The 22,574-nt window shown below is 40.4% G+C and overlaps 1 protein-coding gene across 1 annotated transcript in view; it reads left to right on the top strand.

Moving 5' to 3' along the window:
- LOC123979444 (ALK tyrosine kinase receptor-like) overlaps positions 1-22,574 on the top strand; it is a 319,164-nt gene that overhangs the window by 821 nt on the left and 295,769 nt on the right. The gene's annotated exons all lie outside the window — the stretch shown is intronic.

Genomic DNA, 22,574 nt, shown 5'->3' with positions numbered 1-22,574 from the left:
CCCCCACATGCACTCTATACACACACACATACACACACACAACACACACACACATGCACCACTCAGCAGACCTAATTCATGTTGCTCGGTCAGGGGTGTGACTGTGGCTGTGATACATTTTTGATGTTGAATCCAGTGTGCCTAATTATGCGTGCTGCGTGTGCTCTGGCTGGATGTCATGGTGAAAGAGCGGGTGAAGAAATGTCAGCACATAGAGAAAGACCTGATATTTGCAATGTCCTGATGGGAAAATGATGACTGAGGAATGTGTGAGTGTGTCAGAAGAAAATAACACTTAGGGAATCCATGCATTAAGGTCTGATGCTGTGAACCAGGGGACTCTCCAGCAGACTCCTGTTTCATTATTGATGCCCACCGCAGCGCCGCCAGACGAACTGCGTGTTGATTTAATTCCCAAACACTTTGATTATTTCCAGTTGGGATCCATGCAGGGTAGGGTAGGCCTATGTGCAGCATCTTCAGAGGCTTATCACTTCTGAGATGTTAATTATTATTTAATATGGAAGGAAAGAGATAAAGTACCTCATTGCCTGATACACATGTGTGTACATTGCATAAGGCCTATATGAAATGATATTTAACTTGGAAAAGGCCGCAGCAGGGATCCCTCGCCTTCATTAGTTTCTCATTAACGATACCTTCTCAATTCCCGGAGCCACCCAGTGCTGAAGGAAGGTTGGAGATTGAAGAGAACGGGCTTTATTTTGATTAGGCACAAATTAAGCGTTATCTCCAAGAAAGCTTTAGCACTCAATACTCGAGGGTCCTTCCCTCGTTCTTCTGAGCATCGGCACAATCAGTGTAATTGCTTAATCACTTTGATGAGGGAGGCTGGCCCAGAAAAATGCAATGGAACCTATCAGACAAAAGCAAAGCAGAGGCCCGGCACAGCTGGCAGTTGATACAGTGAGGAAGAAACCCCCCTGCAATAAGTTATTACATTTTGTGTTGGTTACTACATCATGGTTTTGGTTGCATTCTTAATTATAGCATGGCGTACAGGTGGGTGACATTACAGACAGTCCCATACATCACTAAATAGATGTGAAGATGAAAGTGTAAATCATATCATATGGTTTGATTGAGATGGTGGTGGAGAGCATTGTTTCACACGATGGTCCAAGATCTTCCATAGGTGTGTGAAACTGGGTTGAGGTCTGGTGACTGCAAAGGCTGTAGAATTGTATTCAATTTTCCAACTCGCCAAGCTATTCGATAGTCTGTTGTAATAACAGGTAGGATCAGTGCATTTCAGCTGTGAATGTTAATGCAAAGAGGCGCGCACACACACACACACAACACACACAAACACACAAACACAAACACACACACAAACACACACAAACATGGTTTATACAGCTGAAGCAGTGGTAGAAAAGCACCTGAGTGTGCCACCTCTGTAGCTCCCAGCAGTCATTCCAATGACACAGCTGGTAGTGTTTGCAGGTGGGAAGCCAGCCCCCCTGTTGTCTTGGTTTTTTACATAAGCCGTTTTTTCCCTTTCTCGTCACAACCATTGTGGTTCTCTTTAACAAAACACTGAACCATAAAATGTACTCTGTATAGCATCCAGCTGAGAATGTATGTAACTGTGTGACTGGTGAGCCAGCCTTTGTGTTCAGCAGACCTACACTTTGTAAACAAAGTTTTGGAAGTACAAAAGGCTCCAAAATCTCAACTACCTGTGTTGTGTTTCTGTAAGAGTGTCCTCCCAAGGAAAATGACACCATCAGTCATTTCAGATAAACCTTTTCCTTGGCATAATAAAGTTGTTTTTGTGGCTAATCATATCCAAAAAGATAGAAGAAAAATAGTACCCACACCTAAACATTGCTGTCTAGTTCGTAGTTCTTCATTTCTTCTACATTGACATAATGTCCACTGCAGCTCCCAGCAGGCATTCCAACCAACACAGTTGGTAGCATATGTAGGTGGGAAGCTGGCAGAGGAATTTTCAGTGTGGAACTCAGCTGGATTATTTACTTTGTCATTAAAACCTCAGAGGTGTTCTTAGTCTACCTAACTAAACCAATGTTGTGTAAGATCAGAACAGTTTTATCTTTGGTACAGTGATTTGTAACTGTGAAAACTGGGAGGAAGGAACAGACAAGTGATGTCATCTTGCTGACTGGGGCATCAAATCAGAAAATGCGTCTCTGTGTCGTTCTGGAGTGCCCTTACAAAGAACTTATTTTGTCCTTTAATTTGGGGGACTTGTTCTGTTGTCCCTGGATATGCAGTAGCGTGTCCTGTGTTGTGCAACAGTTTTGGTGAAGTGGTCACAGAGGGAACCACCATGTGACCATATAATGCAACTGAACTGAGAAACATTCTTTTTGCCAAACACTTTCATCACAAAAGAAATGGCTCTAAAACTGAAGACTATTCTAAAAGCCCTCAAACTTTGAAACTTTAGATCCATTGTATCTAAAAAGCAACAGAGAGATGAGATAACAAGATATAATTTAACTTCAGCCATTAGTGCACACTAATATGTGTGTATTACTGGCAAGGGAGTGAAAAGTGTGCAGCTCTCACTGGAATTAACAGGCTGCCATCCATTGTTTATTACATCCATGCTAATTTCTCTTATTTTATATCTACTCCATCCTTCATTCTCACGTAACCCAGAAATTGATTAAGTCTTTAATCATCAAGTAGGTCTGCTGCTCAGACAAGCAACGAGGGACTTCCTGGAGGAAGCCTCAGCAAGGAAATACTGTATAAGGGCATCCATTCATTTGAAAGCTGCCATGATGGAGAGTAGCTTTGAAACCACAGTGGCTGTTTGTCAAACTGCAGTGATGACAGGACAAATAGCAGCAGTATTTGTACAACACTAAAACAAAACCTAATAGAGAAAGCACACTTTCTGTATATTCTGATTTGATAAAACCAACATGAATCTGTGCATGATATCAGTGCATGGTGGAGATAAGAATCCATAAATGTGACAAACATGGTCGTAAAAATGGTCTCAGTCTATTATCTGTCATTTTTGCTTGATGTGTAGCAGTGTAATCATCATTCTAACATGCTAATTTCTAGTTCCAAAATCAAAAAGGTTGAAAGTCAGAAATTACAGTAACAAGTGCTTTTTAAATTATAGTAAAAACTATTTCTACTGAAGCTGCTCTGTATAAATTTTTTACATTGCTTTAAAAATGTGGTTAAAATACCCAAATGTAGATTTAGACCAACTTCTAACTTAGTTTAGAAAACCTACTAACCTACATTAGGTTAATAAGTAATGATCACCTGAGGATACTTCACCAAAGTAGGCACACACATATTATTTATTTATTCTATTCTATTGTGAAAAAACAGCTAGTCATGGGAATATGATAATTCTGTATTGAGAGAAAATTAGGCTTGAAATGGAATAAAAAGGTTTGCATTTACATGAAAACATACAGCACATCGGTAGATCTTTCGTTTCTCTCATTAAGTCTCCTCCTAATAAAACGCCACTGATCTTTATGCCCAGTAATGTTTTGCTTTGTGTTTTTGTTTAAAATAAAGATTGACATGATGTCATAGTGATTAGCACTGTCACCTCACACATCACATCAACATGCCGGCCAGCTAAATTTGCGCCTGTGTGAGTGGATTGATCGCTCAATGTCAGCTAGGATAAGATCATTTAATTTAAGAATATTATTGTGACACTTAGATATATTTCTATGTACTATATGGACAAAATTACTGGGACACCTATACATTACTCTCGTGACCTCCCATTCTAAATCTATAGGCATTAATGGATACGGTTCGCCCTTTGAAGCTATACGAGCTCCTACTCTTCTGGGAAGGCATTTTTACAAGATTTTTGAGTTTGACTGTGGGAAGTTTTGCCTGTTCATTAAGAAGAGCATTTGTGAAGTCATACAGTAATGTTGGACGAGAGGGCCTGGCTCGCAATCTCTGTTCTAGTTCATTCCAAAAGTGTTTGATAGGGTTGAGGTCAGGGCTCTGTGCGGATCGGTCAAGTTCTTCCACACCAATCTGGAAAAGCTTTCTGCCAAACCCTAGCTCCAGCCCATGCATCTCTCAGCAGAATGAGTGAGTACGGAAAAGGGATGGATGGTCAAATTTGGAAATTACCAGTGGTGAAGTGTATGTGATATGCAGGTGCTTGCCTTATTCTCACTACAACAATGCCATGTAACTTGTGCTTTTTCAAATTGCCAGTATTAGTTCATTTGTATTAAGATGGAGCTTTTGCTTCCTTTTATTTGATGTTCAGCAAAGGAAGAAAGTGACAATTGTCATGAGTAACAGAGACGGACAGAAGTCTACACTTTGGTTCAGGTGGAAATCTGACTCTGTATGCCTACTGCTTTCTACGAGATTACCATGCTGCTGCATATTTGCAGAGTTGCAGTTATTATCATCAGCAGTTATTACAATATGTGTTTCTACAAGGCACAACTGTGTTTACATGCTGTTGATGCACAGAGACACAAGCCTCTAACACCACACACACACACACAGTTGTACACACATCTGTGGTCCCTCCATTATGTCCCCTTCCTATAACACATACTCCCCCCTGCCAGCGTCACACACTCCCTCCTCCAAAATGACTCAACTCAAGGCTCCAGCGTGGATTGTCTTGCTCTATCAGCTTTTTTACACCCCTGACTGGCCAATGTTTGGCATTTTTCTGTGTAATGTGCGCACTACACTTGTTTTTCCAGCCTGCGGTAAGATGCTGGCTATTAGCATGAAATAAATACCAACCATGGCACCCGGAATAATTTGACGATCAGGCAAATGTGCCTATGGGAATCAAGGCATTAAACTCTGCACAGTACATTTATGCTCACTTGCCCTATGGGGAAGATCATTAATGAGAAATGCTTCGATGAGCTACAGTGTAGGAGAGGGGGAAACAGTGCTGGGCAGGTGTGATAAAGAGTTGACCTCTACTTTATTAACCTCTGTTATGTTCACCAAGCCATGCCATAAATAGGTTGCAAGAGAATCATAAATGGTCTCAGCACTGGAAGCGGGAGGAAGCGGGGACCTCTGCTTCATTAATCTGCACATACCTGCTGCCGAGCTCTTTAAGATGTTCATGTTCCTTGGCACATCATTAGCAAAGAGTGTCTTCATAAACCTAACAGGATCTGATTGAAGCCCTGAAGGAAAACACCGCTACCACCATGCGTAAGAGGAGCAACTGTGTGTGTTGGGGCTTTCCTCCCCATGTTTGCCCCTCAGCTCTGCCCCAAATGCAAACACACACTCTCATGATTTTCTGTTGAGAACCCCAATCTGCTATTTCCTTTTAGAGGCTTATAACAGAATCCTAGTGTGCGGATGTTTTAGCCATTAGGCAGATATTGTAATTTCTTCTGAATCTTAAAGCAAGTCAACAGTAAATTATAGAAAGTGAGATTACACGCTCGGTATTTTGTTTACCCTGTATTGCTTGTGGCCCTTTTGGAAGAGGTTTCTCCTTGAAAGATGAAGTTACAATAGTTTTATTGAGGGTGTAAAAGAGTGAGGTTTGCCTTGTATGTTGAACCAAATCATAGCAGAAAAGTTTACCTTCATTTACTTGTTTACCTAAAGAGTTTTTTTATATTGAGCTCTTTAATGTTTTTAGTAATGTAATTATTTAAGATTATTTGAAGAAGTATATGTAGTATATGTGAGTATATGAACTTGAGCTAAACAAGATGGACTATTTTTTGCTGTAATATTTTGTATGCGTGTTTGTTCCGGTGAAAAACATGAAGATGAATCTGAATTAGGATTAGATGCCTTAAAAAAAAAGAATAATTAGATATAATAATTATAATAATAATAATAATAATAATAAGAGACCCAACAACAGTCAATTAATAAATTCAGTATGCCAAACATCACCTTACCAATGTCCATCTTCTAAAATATGAATATACTGGATGTGGCATTTCTTTCTTATATGTGATAGTAATAGATAAATATCTTTGGGTTTTGGACTGTTGGTCAGACAAAAAAGCACATCTGAAAACCCTGCCTTTGGCTATAGAATATTAAGATGGGTATTTTTCTCTACTTTCATTTTATAGACACAGGGATTAATTGAGTTATCAAGGAAAGAATCAAACAATCAATTGATTATGAAAATAATAATAATAATAGTTGCAGCCTTAGTTAGATTTTTTGGTTCCAAAAAATACTATTGGGAGGGGTGGAATGACATGGCAGAGATTAGTGCTGTCACTTCACACAGCACATCAACATGCGGGTCAGGTGAACTGTCCCATAGGTGTGAATGTGAGTGTGAATGGTCATGAGTGTGTGCATGTTAGACATGTGACACACTGGTGACCTGTCCTGATTGTACTGAAACAGTAAGAAACAAAGCAGCAAATCCACGCGTTAGAGAGCTGAAACAGCAATTTTTTCAACATGATCGATGATTAATTATTAAAATTGTTGCGGATTAATTAAGCCGCAAATAATCAAATGTTTTAGTGTTATTTGAAAGCCAGCCCAGACTATGTTATGATCTCCTTGCATTTTGGCACACTAAACCTTCCAGCCTTTTCTCTTATATGCTAATACGTGCCTTGCATTTCAGAGTGATCATTTGTGGATCCAGATTTTCTCACCTCTTGGACCAATAGGGAGAAATGCTGGGTGATGATGTTGGAGTGATATCATTCCCAAGTGCATTTAACCAGAGGAGTAAACATTGCAGTGTGTGTGTGTAAACACAGCCTAAATGCGGCTTGATGACACAGTGCAGCTGTTGACCTTTAATTTAGTCCATCCAGGTGGAAGGCTGTAGAGCCACAGGAAAGGTGACATGACATTGCGAGTGAGTGTGTGAACTTGTGACAATCAATGGGTTTCCTGACATTTAAAGCTTGTATCAATCAGCTGCTAATGGGGAAATCAATGGGAAGTCAGAATGACATGCCACTTTATTATTTATGCATTTGTATGATCAATTCACTCACGGAGACGGGGGCGTGTCGTGACACCCCGGTGGACCCCTGAGGCACTGGCCAGCTGATCAATACTGCAAGTTGCACTGGGCATGATCAAGTGCATGTGTCTCAGTGTTAGCTGTTAACTAGGTTTGATTTCATGACAAAGCGGTTGTAGACGCAATGTAGAGGTGAGAGAGCGATGCGTTCAAAATGAAAGGAGGAAACCTGCTCCCCAGTCGGCAGTGGTGAGTGTGTCAGATTCCTCAGGAGTAGCTTCTCGCCTCTTTACAAATGTTAATAATCAGGCATTCACAGCTTCTGCAATATAAACACCTTGGAACTTTTTTTTTTGCCATTTTCAGTGCTCAAAATCAGTGCTGCTTAACTGAGCTGAGTACAGTACAGCAATGATATCATTACCACTCTGACAGTTACCGCATGCACATTCACTTGAGTTATTCCCACGTAGGCCTTCATGAAGTAAGTGAAGGACTTTCTATGCTTTTCTGGCACTGAGTTAAGAAAACAGCAATTCTCAGCATCACCATGTCCAGTGTGAATGGTTGGAAATGAATGCTTTTTAATGAGATGGCCCCCTGAACCTGCTCAAATACATTCATGACAGTCACATTCACCAGGGCTGCTGTCAGCGTGTAATGAGACTGCTAATATTTCTTGACTTAAAGGAAGTGAAGAAATCATTTATTTGTCTGCCTTAGCTGGCGATATGTATGGCCTCTGCACCGGCCCTCACATTAGTTGGCTCCATCTCAAGAGCTCAGGGCGCTCCAATGTTGCCCAGAAAGACAAGCTGTTAGTATTCTGTAGTCGGCCATACTTAACATAAAATATGAAAATGTGAAGCCTGCCAAATTGGAAGCTACGAATAAACACCTTGACAATGTAAACAACAACTAATGCCTTTTACGATATTAATCACCTTCATTGTAGTTAATGCTTGTGTCACTGTATTGTAAATTAGCTGGACTCAAGGTGACTTTGGCTGTGATTTCCTTTTTTCACTTCTTATTCAGCACTGTCTTTTTTCCCCCTCCTTTTCCCTGATGTTTTAGTTATTTATGCCACTTGCTTGTTCTCTCAAAAAACCGCAAGCTGCCTGTTTGATTAATGGTGATGCTTATAAGAGGCCTTGGTGCAGGAGTTTGGCTCAGAGCTAGGTGTGGACAGGAATGCATACTGTACAGGAGCTGAATGTGAGGCTCACACCCCGGGATGCTCCACTTCCATAATGAGAGAAACAAATGATGTGCATAAACGAGTGGTCACACTTTTGTCAAAGTTACATACTGTAGTAAGATATTCTACACACCACAAATTACAGCTATAGGGCTATTGTGCTGGATTGCATCAAACTATGTAAACCCACCTATGTATTTAGTATTATAAAAAGTATATTGTAAATACATGATTTGCAAATGCAATTATTTCACAATGATCTTAAAATCAATGTTTGTTTGCTCAAAGCTCAGCGATGATTTACTTCTCTGTCGCATTTTTGAACAACTTAAAAATAACCTAACTAATTACTGTGTAATGTTTGGCTAAAAGGAATCACGAAGGATGATATTCATTGCCTGTATAGCTGTGGATCCTTTAGACAGGAATCAACAAGGAAATACGCAATATATAACACACAAGCAAAAGAGGATTTCTGGTCCAGTGTCATCTTAGTGTATGTAAGTCATCTTTTGACTTTCAGTGACCTGTCTAGTATTCCAGCAAAGAGAAACATACAAACTCATTAAAAGAGGTCTCATTGATAGATATGTGTGGCCACCTGTCATTCCTACCGCTTGTGTCGTCTCTTCCCTCACTCGTTTCCTGTCAGTGACTAACAGGGAGGAAATGAGAAAGAAAGAAGGAAAGTGAATGAAAGCAGGAGACAGAGATAAACAGACTTGTGACAATAATTTGCCTTCAGTTTGGTCTCAAATTGTCTCTTTTTCTAGATGTATGTCGGATTTTAATTAGCATAGCATGACGCACAGCAAAGGTAGGAACTGAGTAAACAGTGACATGTGAAGCCATGGACATATGTAGGCTTTAAAACTCTTCCACTTTAAAATCTTTATTATATACATAAAATATATCTCTTGTTGTTTGTGGTTGTTGCTGAACAGTGTAGATAATGAACTTAAAAAGAAAAACACTAGTTTGGAGCAGTGTTTCATTGGACCTTAATGCTGCATTCATTGATTTGTTTTGGCCACTTGACGACACCAGAACAAGCAAAAAACATTTTAGCATGTTGCTAGCAAACCTTTTTGCAGCCATGAAGCATTAGCATTAATTTGGAGTTGTTTGTCTAGTCACCTGATGAAGTTCAATATTCACTCTCCTTTTAACTCAGTATTGGTATCCAAGCCCTCCTGAAGAAAATAGCCTGTCCGTCTCTTTAGCTGCTAGATGCACCACTGTATTCTCCAGCTTGTTGCTAACTTTATTCGTCTCCTGTTTGGTGCAGGGCAGGTTGCATAACAGCGGGCTTATCTGGTACAGCTTAAAACAAGGTTAATGAGAACAGGGTTTGCGAGCCAGAAAACCAAAACAATGATTCAAAACTAGACTTAAAGGTTCCATAGAGCTAATGAGGAACTGCAGAGTTGGATGGTATTTCTTTCTGGGTTCATCACTGCGAGTGACCCCTTTCACAATTTAATGCAGCATAATATAAAAATATTGATTAGTGAGGCTTTAATGAGTGTGGAAGTGTGTGGCGTGGGAGTGTTGTAAACTTTTAATTTCAGTTCTTACAATATTTGGACTGCTGGCAAGATGGCAGGACAAAAATCCAAGGAAAGAAGGATGTATAAAGATGGCAAGAACGAGACATTTTTTATGAATAGTGTAACACACCCATTTTCTTTCCAGTCCAGTGAAGCACTTCCACCAAGCTTTTCTCTGTTGTCAGACTCCTCTTGCTTTTCACATAGCTTAAGCCAAACTCACACTTGAGCTAAATCAAACCAGTCCCTGTGACGCTAACCACTGAGCACGAAGCATCAGACAGGAACATGGAGAGTCTGAAGAAAATCTCCCAACATTCACCTGGAGTTAGAAAGACATTAACAGATGTGGCGCAGTCACTATACACACAAAGCCTGGCTGCCTTTGAGGAGAAGCCTGAGTGCTCTCAGGCCACATCCCCAGCTCCCTTTATGATCTGTAATGGGATTGTTGAGGAGCACCAGCAGCATCCTCATCACAGGACAAAACCCACTTAATGGGATATGATTCGCCATGAAAGGGCGAGGAAGAGCAGTTTCTCACTGAACTCGCTTATCCCTTGAAACCTCCATACCCCCGCATCCCCACCCTCTCCATCCACGTCTCCAAGTGGAGGCTGGCATGTCGATTCTGCCCTGTATCACCTCTACCTGTGGCGTGGCTGGTTGTGTTTATGTGTGTGTTGGGGAGGGGGTACACAGACAGAGGAGGCAGAACAGCAGTGCCATGAAAGACACTGTTTGTGGCTTATCGGAGCACGAGGCCCAGCATGCTCAGTGATCTTAACCTGTTCAGTGAATGGAAGTGCAACCTGTTCAGCTGCTGAGATGGCTGGAAGTAAATACTGAGCGGTGCCAGCTCTGTTTTGAACTCAGCAATGCCTAGAGACGGCTTATCTTCACAGCTAGAGCAGAGAGGAGTGCACTGAGGAAAAGTTTGATGAACAACTTCACCTTTGCTTGTGGGGTTACAAACAGTTTCAGTCTGGCTGGGTTAAGCAACAGTCACTTATAACAGCCATCTGGCCATATCAGCTGGGGCAAAATTCAATAAGTTTCAGTTTAAGTTTTCATTTTTAAGACGTGACGCTTAAAGCCATACATAAAAGGGACACCACTGATTTTACATGTCAGATTTAATTTACTAGTTATAAAGATTACTACTAAGCCTGTAAAAACAGTTTGTTTTATGTTCTCATCAGGGTTAGTTCCAAGGAAAGATTCAGATATTTTCCCAAGCAAAACTCACAAGCCCTAGCATGCTTAGTGGTTGACCGGCTCAATGAATGGAAGTGCAACCTGTTCAGCTGATGAGATGGCTGGAAGTGAATACCGAGTGGTGCCAACGCTGTTTTGAACTCATCGACGCCTGGAGACAGTTTATCTTCCAATCTGTCCTTGAAAATAACCCTGGTGAACAGTTTAAGATATTTTCAAGTCTATCTTGAAATACTTGTGTACATTGAAACAGTTAGTGGTCACTATAATCATTCCTATACTCTGTACTGGTTGTGAACGATAACACAACTCCACTGGAAGAGGAATAATTACGAGTTCATTCAGCACCCTGCATTAGCCAAATCAAGACGGTACCTTCGTACTGGTAGGCATGTGTAGATTTATTACTGGTGTTCCAACTGAGGAGTAACAGGATTGATCTCTCCACAATGGCTCTGCAAGGAAACTGTCTGGGGAATCTTACATAGGGAATTTCTGACGGAAAACAGTAACTTTGACACCCAGTCAATTTGTCTAACTCAGACTGCTGCAGCCTCATATTAGCTTGAACTTTAGAATGTGAGTGTACTCACAGCACAAGGGGACCTGTTCATGACCACAGTCTGGAACAGAGCAACAATTACAGCAATCAATTACTCTTTCAATTTACATATGGCATGTGAGTAGTATAACAATTGACTTGGAAAATGCCAAGGCTATCCTTAAAGTATCCTTTAATGTGCAAGCATAACCACTATGTCTGGATATATTTCCCTAACTATTTAAATTACAGTATGCCAAAACATGGTTTTGCCTTGCTGAAGCCGCCTCATCTCAGCTGTGCATTTATTTTGTACTTGAAAATCCGGAATTCCAGATTGATAGGGAAAAATCCCATCCCTGATTGCTTATTTCTTACATACCTGCTGCATGAGGTGGCAGTAATGTTTTGTTGTATGTTTTGATGCGGCATATCATTCAGTTAATTTTGCCATAGACACTGGTGTTACAATTGCATCACAATGTTGCCAAAATTTTTGTATCTGCCCTGTGATTCAGATCTGCTCTGAAATGGTCTTGCTGTTTCAAGAAGTCCATAATCCTGCTGACAAACAAACAAACAGCACCTAAAAACATGATCTCCTTGGCGACCTTAATAACTCCATGTTTGGTACCAAGCATTTTAATAAATGGATGTATATTCATATTTCAAAATCTACTTTATTTTTCTTCAAATATTTCAAAAGTAGTAATCATTCAAACTGGGTTGTGGGTTTAATATTATTTTTCCTTCCAACTGCTTGTATCATCCACCACACCTCTCTGTTTACCTTCAGTGCTGTAGCCTCTGGCTCAGTTGTTTCAGTTGGACATTCAAGGACCTTTGACAGGGTTGTTTTAATCCACTTTCCTTCCCCATTTGTTTTGTACACACAGCAGCTTGCCGGTGGGCTTATATTACCTCATGGGACTCTGACCTCTGCTCAGAACCATGTTGTATTCATGTTTCCTGGCTTTCTGCAAAAGTCGATCTAGTACTAACCTCACTACTCGGTACAGTATCTCCATTCATAACTAGCATGTTCTAAGATTGTAATTATCGTAAATGCTGGACTTTTACAATTTCAACTGAAAACCTGACCACTGACGCTAAGATTTGGGGTGTATTTCCTTTTTTTGTGTGAATTGTGAAAAGTCTTTTTGCATGTCAGTGCTCATGCATGTTAGGGTGTGCGTTCGTTCATGTGCGCATGTCCACTAGGGAGCACTGGGGTGCTTTCAGGCTACACAAAGCCTCCTCCTCCTCTGTCTGAACTTGCTGGAAAAGTGAACTGGAGCCAGCAGCTAGCAGCCACATCAGCAGTGCAACATGGGTAGAAAAAAAACAAGATCAGCAGCACCTGACTTTTTGCTCAGTGCCAGCTGGACAACATCATGTTGACCTTGTCGTGCTTGCACCAAGTCCATGAAATCAAGCCACAGACCTGGCCTTAGCACCCTTAACAACAACACACACACACACGCGCACACACACACACACACCTTTTCTCTATGTACTACTACTACAGCCTGACCTTGGTGGTTGTTCTTGTGGAGCTAAGTAGAAAAAGAACATAGGGTCAGGATGGGCCAGGGGAAGGAGTGTTTCTGCTGTCGATTGTAGTGCAGAGTTTTGATTATCGTAAACGTGAAACTTTTGCTGACCTGCAAATACTTTGGAGATAAGACCCCCTCTCTTGCTTGGAAGGAATTTGCCATGATGCGAGCAATCACTATGGGTGGACACTGCTGAATCTTCACAACTGGAGAGGCTCTCCAGGGAAGCTCATCAGCAAGGTGCTACAGTAAATCATCAGCTAAACCAGCGGGGGTTTGCCAGTCTAATTATGTGCTAAATTCCTCTTCTGATGTCTACCTTTTGAGTGTGTGCATCTCTAAATTAGACATAAACTCGCTGTGATTAGCCAGATGTATGATTTTTTTTTTTTTAGCTACATAGCCATGTGCAGCCAGTTGTATAAGCAAATACCAAGATAAAGGGTCAGATGTTTGATGTTAGCCCCCCTTTGATTTCTTTTACAGTCATCTAAAGAAGACCGTCGGAATGCTAATGTTGAATGCATCATGAAGTGAATATCAGATACTTGTGGTGAGTGGGTGTCAGGGTTAGTGAATGGGCCAATATGTAATCTCGCTGTGGTGACACAAGCACTTTGAGAAACATACGATTCAATCTTTCATTCTCGTCTGCCATTCTAAAGAAAAGCCTGACTCACCTGTCATGTACCCTGGATTTGCGCTTCAAGTTTCCACGGGGCAAAGCCGCTGAGTGACAAGTATGAGAGGAGCCTTATCTGTCACCTTACAGGCATTTCATTATAAAATGCTTGGCTACTGCACTATCAGAGGAAAGATGGTGAATGCAGCTGCCTTGAGGCTGGCTGGGTAAAAAAAAGATCGGCTTTAGGACAGATTATGAAAAGGTTACAAAGTGAACTTGGACACAGTCATTTTGTTTCTCCTCTATCATTCTGAATTGCAGATCTTGTAACTGTAATGTGACATGGATCAAGCTCCATCGTATCACGAAGGAATGAAATGGCATACGAGAGATTTGGTTTTGAACAAAGGTGTCGGTATAGTTCTCACAACTCTTCTTCTTCTCTGTGCCGAAATACCACGGGGCGTCATTAAATGACACGAGTGACTGGGTCCATCTTCCCATAGCAGTGAAAAGTCACGTAATGGACTAGCTCCGGTGACTCAGCCTCGGAACTGATGGCGTGGCTCTATGTAGTGTGACGGCTTTGACATGGTCCCAGATCAGCGCTCATGTGGCCAGGGCACCAGCCCGTTTAAAAAAAGGCTGGTGTGACGGGGAGACCAGCTAGAGCTAATGACCTAGAGGGAGAGGGAGAACGTTTTTTCCACAGCAAGTAGAGGTTGACAGCTTCTTGACTTGATGCATCTTGGAACATAGTCGAACTCCATTCCCTTTTGCCCCAGACACTTTATTCACTGATGAGGAGCCATCCTCATTTAGCTATGCAGTATTTACTGCAGAGTGCTCATTAATGACTCTGGAGGAGCAAACATATTTTCAACTAAAAAGAGTTGAAATGATGATGAAAAATAGTTCACATTTCTCTGTAGCACCAAGAAAATGTGTGTGTTTAGAAGAAATCGACACGTTCAAGGCAGAGGGTCTGGAGGCCATGTTTGATTCATTCGAGTGGAAAAGTGTACAGTTTTACATATTGCAGTGTGACTCATGCCACCTCAAGACATCTTCCAATTAACACTACTGCCAGATTGTGATGACACTCTACCCATCATTTACTGGACTGATATCTTCAAAAAGGTCAAGTCAAATATGAAATTGCACCCAGACCATGGGACCAATGACCCGATCATTATTACTACAGGAAAGATAATAATATTTTTGGAAAATAACCCTAATTGCTCTCTTTCTGAGAAGTAGTTGAAAAAAGTGATACCACACTCAAGTATGCGCGTTAAAACTGGAACTGAAGTGGCGATTATCCTAGCTTAGCATATAGACTGAAAGCAGGGGGAAACAGCTAGCTAGGCTCAGTTTTGTTTGTTTAATCTCTACACAAACATAAATGTATTCATGGAATGTTAAATCAAGGGCAACTGGACTTGGTTGAAAAACTCTGACCTGGATGACTGACTACAGACAAAACAGAAATGTAAAAATTATATTTTAAACTTTTAGAGGGAGCAGCATGGTGCAACTAATTTTTGACGAACTACAGATTCATGTATCTGTTATTATAGAGTCATCTGCTGTCAGCACTGTAATGACAACGCTGAGGCACATTTTTCATAGACCACCATGATGTATAAAGGCATAACTGAATTACAGAATGGAGTCATTTTTAATCACCTTACCTAATCTTTGCTGGCCTGCTCTCACAAGATTGATCTCCCTCCTTCTGGATCTTTTATAGTAGTACAAGCAATTTTTTTACAATGATTTGTTACATCTGCTGTTGCACTGTATCTGCTAGTAAACAAGTGCATTTTGGATAGCTCCTTGGCATCACTTTTGGGCAAGCCCCTTTAGAACTGTGCCAAACATGACAATGACAAATTTTGGTACACTAAAATTAATGGACATGTTGTTTGAGGTAGTGAAGTCAACCTAATGTCCAGTTTCTAACTTTCTGACATTGATGTGATGTGTGTGTGCAGCCAAGATGGACAAATCTGGAGATAAAGACAAATGGACCCATGCATGCCAACTGAAGAAAAAAGATTACGACAGTTCTTTAAAAAATGATAAAGTAGGAGGAGCAGAATCATCCTTTTGATGAAGCAGTTGGGACTAAGATAGCAAACCGCGCCTGGGTGTTCAGGTCAATGAGTGAAGACATTGACCAGTTGTGGCTGTGAGTCATTTGTCTCCAACCCAGTTGCTGCTTTCATATTGAATAGGACTCAATCAGGCCAGCGATGAATGCCAGCTGGCTGTTAGAGCAGTGAAAGAAAAAAAAAAACAAACAAATGAAAAAGAGAGGCCAAATTAATGGATGCCAGCAGAAGCGAGGTAAGACCCAGCTCTTACTCTGATTAAACATCAGGGCCATCAAAGGGGAGGAAGCCATTAGAGATAGATTGTATTGGCTTTGCGACTATCTGTGCTTCTATTTTAAAGAAAGACATGTCTGTGTCGAGAGGTTTTGGTCTCTTGCACCCACACCAAGGATGTGTTTGGTCAGGCAGAGTGAAAGGACAATAGCTTTCAAATATGTATTGAGTTTCCATTCATTCCGTACAAAAGAAGAACGGTTGTGGGAGAAGTTGCACACAAACAGCTCAAGGCAACAAAAAACAAGGCACAACACAATCGCTCCTGAAAATCCATTATTGGTGACTATGTTTGCAATGACATATCTCTGCCAATGAGTACCTAGAAAATCAAAAACTAAAATGCCCCGAGAATCCACAAAATATTATGATCATTAGTATAATTGCAAACATTGCCAACGGTGGCACACAGCATCATTTATTTGGCATTAATGGGAGTGGGATGGTAAGCTGTGACACTTTGAAAGATTTTGCTGTATATTGTAAAGTGCATCTAATGTCTGTTCAGTTTCAAAGCCCACTGCCCTAGGTACCTACCATCTGGTTCATCCCTGTGGATGCCAGGAACTTGTAAGCCAAAGGCGGGGCGCTGAGGTTCCTGCCACCAACTCGAATGTAATGATCGATTTCACCATGCATCCCACTGCTTTGGCAGGCCAGAAAAAAAGACAGACACCGGGCTTCTGAGCGCAGTGTAATCTTCCCACGACACAGTGTTTGACACATGTGCAGCTGGGGAGAGATTGTGGAGATTTGTGCATTGATCCGCACACTGGCCATCTCTACAGGCTCTCTCATTTAAATAAAAAGGGGGGAATATTTTTGTAGAGCGGCGCGAGACCATCAAAACAGTCAATATGTCTCCATGAAGAATGGACTGAGGGTTGTGATCCACAGGGGACGTTTCTAGGAGAGCGAGGGGCCGATGGGAATAACTAATGAGGGAGAAGGCGATGTACTGGGAAGATGATTGGAAGGAAGGAAATGATAAGTAATCAAGAGCTAACTGGGGGGAAAGAGATATAATTCTTTGCCTTGAATGACATCCTAATAGTCTCATTCTATAAGACATGGAAGATGAACTGAGAGGTAAAGGACGTGGAACATACATCGTTACAGTTCTGTATCATTAAGATGAGTTATTTAAAGCAATTCGTTGGACTCTTGAATGAGTCCTTTTAAAACTTGACCTCAGTTGGAACTATTAACCACTGAGCCTGGTTGTAGCTTGATTTCAGATCAGTAATATAGTTTAAGTGTGAATATTCTTAGCATTAGGCACTTACAGGTATCTCATCATAGTTCAAATAAGTCATATGAAACCTGTGTTAATTAACATAAAAACCGTCTCCTGTGCATATGGCATCTTTATCGCAGAGATGTAGTGGATAAAAAAAAAAAAGAAGCCAGGTAACATTAGAAAGTACTTTTTCTTTCCACTCATAAATTTGCTGAGCACTAAGACAAGCCTCTTATCACTAAAAGGTCATAAACTCGCTCGAGGGGGCCGTTAAGTGTGTCCTCTGGCACTCTCTCACTCAGATCTTGTTGCCGTGCCAGCACATTTAGTGCAGGAAAAGAGTTCAAATCGTAGGCACCCACTTGTTCCATCAGTGACGTGGGAACGGAGCCACATCGGAGGAAACAGGCTGGGGTCCGAATCTTGCTAATGAGGACAAAGGCTTGAATTTCAAAGCAAGAATCTTTAACAACGCACAAAACAGTCGAAGCCCATCTGAGGGGAAATGATGAGAAATCGATGAGTAGGAAGATTCAAACACTTCACAACCTCGTTTAAATGAGTTACAGCCTCACGTCCAGTGTCTTACTCGACCCTTTTACAACACTGAGTAGTAAAACTGCAAATCCAGTCCTTCTCCCCCCACCCCCTTTTTTTGACCCAGAGGGAACACAGTGATTAATTACATCTTCGTGCATTGTCTTCTGTCTGGCAGTGTTACTTATCTCCCCAGGATGAATGACTGCTTAAACTGCTACCGTTTCATCTGCAGTTGGGTCTTTTTGCCATTAAAAGTGTAATAATTTGAGTACAAATGAGCCATTTTCTCCAGTAATTGAAATGATTTTCTTATTAACATGAACATTAGCAATACTTTTCATGATATGCCTAGACCCTATTGCTGTACTGTGTTAGACCACAGGATATTCTTGAATTAGAGTCTTGAATTAACAGTGTATGGAGCATATGGTTAGAGGTTTGTACTGTAAAACATGGTCTTAAAGTGAAGCTATGTAACTTTTGAAGGAACAAATAACATGTTGATTTGAAAGCAAAAAACTGTTAGGGGGTAAAGGGTCTTGTTTGGTCTGGTATGATCCTGGGGCTTATGGTTGCTAATGTTTGCAAAGTTTATTTCTGTCTATCTGAACGTGAAAGGTGACTTTGTGATTCTACCTAATCTCACAGTCGAAGCTTCGCAGCGAAACAAGGATAACGCCATTTTGGCGATATCGTGATGCTCAACGTCTGAGTTTTCTCCCAATAAGTTAATATACAGCAAATTACACGATACATTTCAACATTTATGCATGTAACATGTAAAAAGAAAAAAAACTTTCAATAAATGTTTTTAAAGTGTGTGAATAAATCCAAAATTGTAACCCTAACCCTGGATCGTCAGTGCGCATGTGCAGGCGTAGCGTGTATGTGTGCAGTTGCAGTGGAGGAACACTTGCTGAAGAGATGCAGCCCCAGCTTCACTGGTGTTGTGCTGAGTTGTCCGCACCTCACGGGACTTTGGGATAATTTATCACCGATGATGAACCACACAAAGAATAGTATATTGTTTTTAAATAGCCGAGAGAGAGAGAGAGAGAGAGAGAGAGAGAGATATCAATAAGCCTCAGTTTATGTAAACTGTATATAAACAATATAGTGTAACAGTAGTGAAATAGAGAATAGTTCACAAATCAGTGAAGTGACTCCGTAATGTCAGCTTTTCAGGAATTTCTTTCTAAAGTTATCTAACATTAGTTTAAATAAATAAATTGCCGTGTTTATTTCTTGTTTTACTATTGTGATAAAACCATTAAAATGTGTATCTGACATGCTACAATGTAGTTTAGTAGCACAAGTGCAGAGTCAAAAAGCTACACCACAGCAATATCTGTTTGGCCAGTGTTAGCTAACATTAAGTTACTGGTCATAACAGAAAAATTGTGTATTGAATTCAGAAATGGTGCGTTTTGTTGCTTATATATTCTTGTAAGAGGAAGAATGTGTTTCAGAAACGACTTAGTCTGGCTTTAAGACTGACTATAGTTAAAGTCACTGAAGAAATACTCAAGAAAGCTGCGAGTCTCTAAGTTCATTCACATTGCCTACCATATGACGAATTGTTTGTCTTTTCATTTAACCACCCATCAGATGAAAACATGTCCACGTTGCCCCATATGTGTGTTGTCGCTGTCACAATCCAAGCTGTCTGACTCGCCTCGGTATGATGCTGCTTCAAAGTACACACTATATACTATGTAAACTATGTAAACAGAGTCACATGCCCTCTTCTCAGCTCCAGCGGCAGTCTTGTGTGATGAACAGAGAGAGAAGAACGTTTCTGTGAAGCAGGGAGCTATAGACAGATAGTCAAATAAACAGGTGCTAAACAAGAGAGAGAGATGAAAGGTAAGACTGGCTTGAGATTGGAGGGTGAGCGAGAAAGAGAGATGTGATCATTTAGCACAGTCCCCATTCAACATTTGTTGAACGAACACTTGAGTTATTCCTGCAGTCTCAAAGTGAAACTTCAAAAACAGTACAACATGTTTTTTTTCCCTTTGTGTTTTCTGAGAGACAGGCAGTATGTAAATCTCAGGCCCATACACTGGTGTGGCACTACTGTAGTTGTTTAAAGAATACACAAATTCCCAGGTTCATTAATTGTCTGACATTTACTTCTTCCACTTGGAAGGGAAAAAAACTCTTCTCTATAATATTTTTTCTTTTGAGACATTGTTTTAGTTTGTGAGAATAAAACACTGCAGCAAGAAAGTGGTTGGAGGATCCTTAACAGGACTGACTACACTACCAGGTCGCTATTTTAACAGTTCTATAGAAATTTCTTTTGAAATTTGATTGCTTATTTAGAGTGAGAAAGCACTTCGGAAGTGCATTTTATGATGTTTTGCTATGCCAACATAGCCAGTAAACTTTAGGATTGAGGCAAATTATCAAACTGCACAGAGGGGGAGTGAGCCATGGAGCATGAAGGTTTAGTTTATTGTTGTTGTAGCTATTAGAACATAAAATTAGCAATTTGATGGTGCTGTGTGCTTCTATAATCCAAAGCCAAGTTGATGCTTTGATGAACTGTTTGTTTATATTTTATTGGGGGGGGGGTGTTGTTGGGGTGATTTTGTCAGAAACTAGAATTTTTCTTCCTCTACAGTACATTAAAACACACTGAAACACAGTCTTGCCATTTCAGTACTGTATACATTTACATTTACTCATTTGGCAGACGCTTTTATCCAAAGCGTCTGCCAAATCATCATCAGAGAATCAAATGCAGATCTACAACTGACACTACATACTAGTAAGAGCAGCAAAAAATACCAGCAAGAGCTCACAGTACATATCACATCAATGGGGCAAATACCTATGGAAGGGAGTAAGAGTTAACAAAAAGTGCAATCAATACAAGATCATTGTAAGGGCACAGGAAGTGAATGTTAGAGGTTAGGAGTTAGAGGTGTTATAAGAGGAAGTGTTCTCAGAAGAGATGAGTTTTCAAGAGCTTCTTGAAGTTAAAGAAGGACGCTGTGCTCTGATGGCGTGTGGTAGCTCGTTCCAACATCGTGGTGTCACAGATGAGAATAGCCGGGACGGGAATTGCTTTTATACCCATGTATACCAGTGTTCAGGAAACATTTATGGATTCACACCTTTTCCTTGACCTATGGTCCAACATTACACCAGTTGAGTTTTATTGTCCTAACAAACAAATAAATGGGACCAAAACTATCTTTGACCGAGGAATATCACAGAAAAAATGATGGAGGACCTTAAAAAAATCTGTGAACCACGCAAACCTTTTTCATCAAGAAATCTAACACTTACATATAAAAAGTCAAAGGTTAGGTTGCTTGGTCTCCCCATATAACCTATATTTTGAAGATATATACATATCTTTGCTCTCGGGGAAACACAGAACTTGCTGGAGCCACAGTGTCTGGAGAAGAAAGGCAAGGAAGTGTCCAGGCTTTGATATAGCTCGTTGCTCGCCTCAATGTGTCTGTGAATATTGAATCAATGAGGCACCATAGCACAGAAAAACCAATATGTAATTTCCCCCCAGACACTCCCTGGGCCTTCGTCTGTTTGCAACCAAGAGAGAGCAGCGTTCATTTAATAGCCGTCATTCAACTGAAAACCACAAGTGTGGCGACCATGCTGCTTTCTGAGACACTACACACACTGGAGCCTCAAAGTGTCTGCTGCTGCGGCAAAGACTCTTGCTAACTGTGAAAATGCTGTATTGCTCAACATAAACTGTAAGAGAAATAATATAAACACCTTATGGGAAATGGATTTTTTTCTCTGAAGTTTACACGGTTATTACTGTAATAAGCTCTAAAAGGTGGGTCAGATAAGGTTGAAAAACAATTTGCAACATTTGTCATATCTTAAAAAAAAAAAAAAAAAAAAAAAGGTTTGATATGAACGTTTTCATACATGAGAGAGAGAGAGACCAATTCACATGTGACCAAACTGCAGGTGCAACAGTAATAAATAAAACTGCTGGTTTATGTAATGTGTCAAGTGGAACAGTCTGGAACATCGTGCACTGACAAAGAGGAATAGGAGACGCAATTTAAAAATAAAAAGCGGTGTGTAGGACACATAGGGGGTGACTAATACTGATGATGGGCATGCATTGCTGTGTTGAGTCGCTTACTTCAAATCATCAAGTGTTAATTATGATTTGTCTATCTTGTATTTTGATTGTCGGTTTTGAGAAACTTTCACTTTTCACAGACGCTCAGTTAGACAATCTATTTTAACCTTAGTTCTCAGAAGCTATGTTGTTAATGTGGGGATAATGTGGGTTTCAATTATTTTTATTTCTTTGCCATTCTTTGTGCTACATTAATGTGGTCATAACTAAAAATGTGTGCCGCCCTAATTTAGCTTACATAAATTCTCGAATTCTCCACCTATGGCAATGGGAACAAAATGTATTAACCAGTGAATATTTATAACTAGAGATTTAATCAAAAACATGCAGATGCCAGCCGATTTCCATCAGTCTTGAAAACTTATTTTCACTGTGAAATTGTGCATCAGTGCTTATTTTGCTTCCACATTACTGGATTATTGTGTTTTCTCAATGTCACAGATTGTGACTATATGTGAAGCCCAACCATGTGCAAAGCAAATAATATATATCATGTCGCACAAGATTTCATAATTAATTGATGTTTGAAACTTATGACAAGTAACAAGGTACAAGGGTCATGCACACACAGTTTAGGTTAGAAGTCTTCTTATACAACACAATTTCTTTAGGTCAACAACATA

Source organism: Micropterus dolomieu, linkage group LG11 (genome assembly GCF_021292245.1).
Source record: "Micropterus dolomieu isolate WLL.071019.BEF.003 ecotype Adirondacks linkage group LG11, ASM2129224v1, whole genome shotgun sequence".
Taxonomy (NCBI): domain Eukaryota; kingdom Metazoa; phylum Chordata; class Actinopteri; order Centrarchiformes; family Centrarchidae; genus Micropterus; species Micropterus dolomieu.
This window is presented reverse-complemented; position numbering and strand designations above follow the sequence as displayed.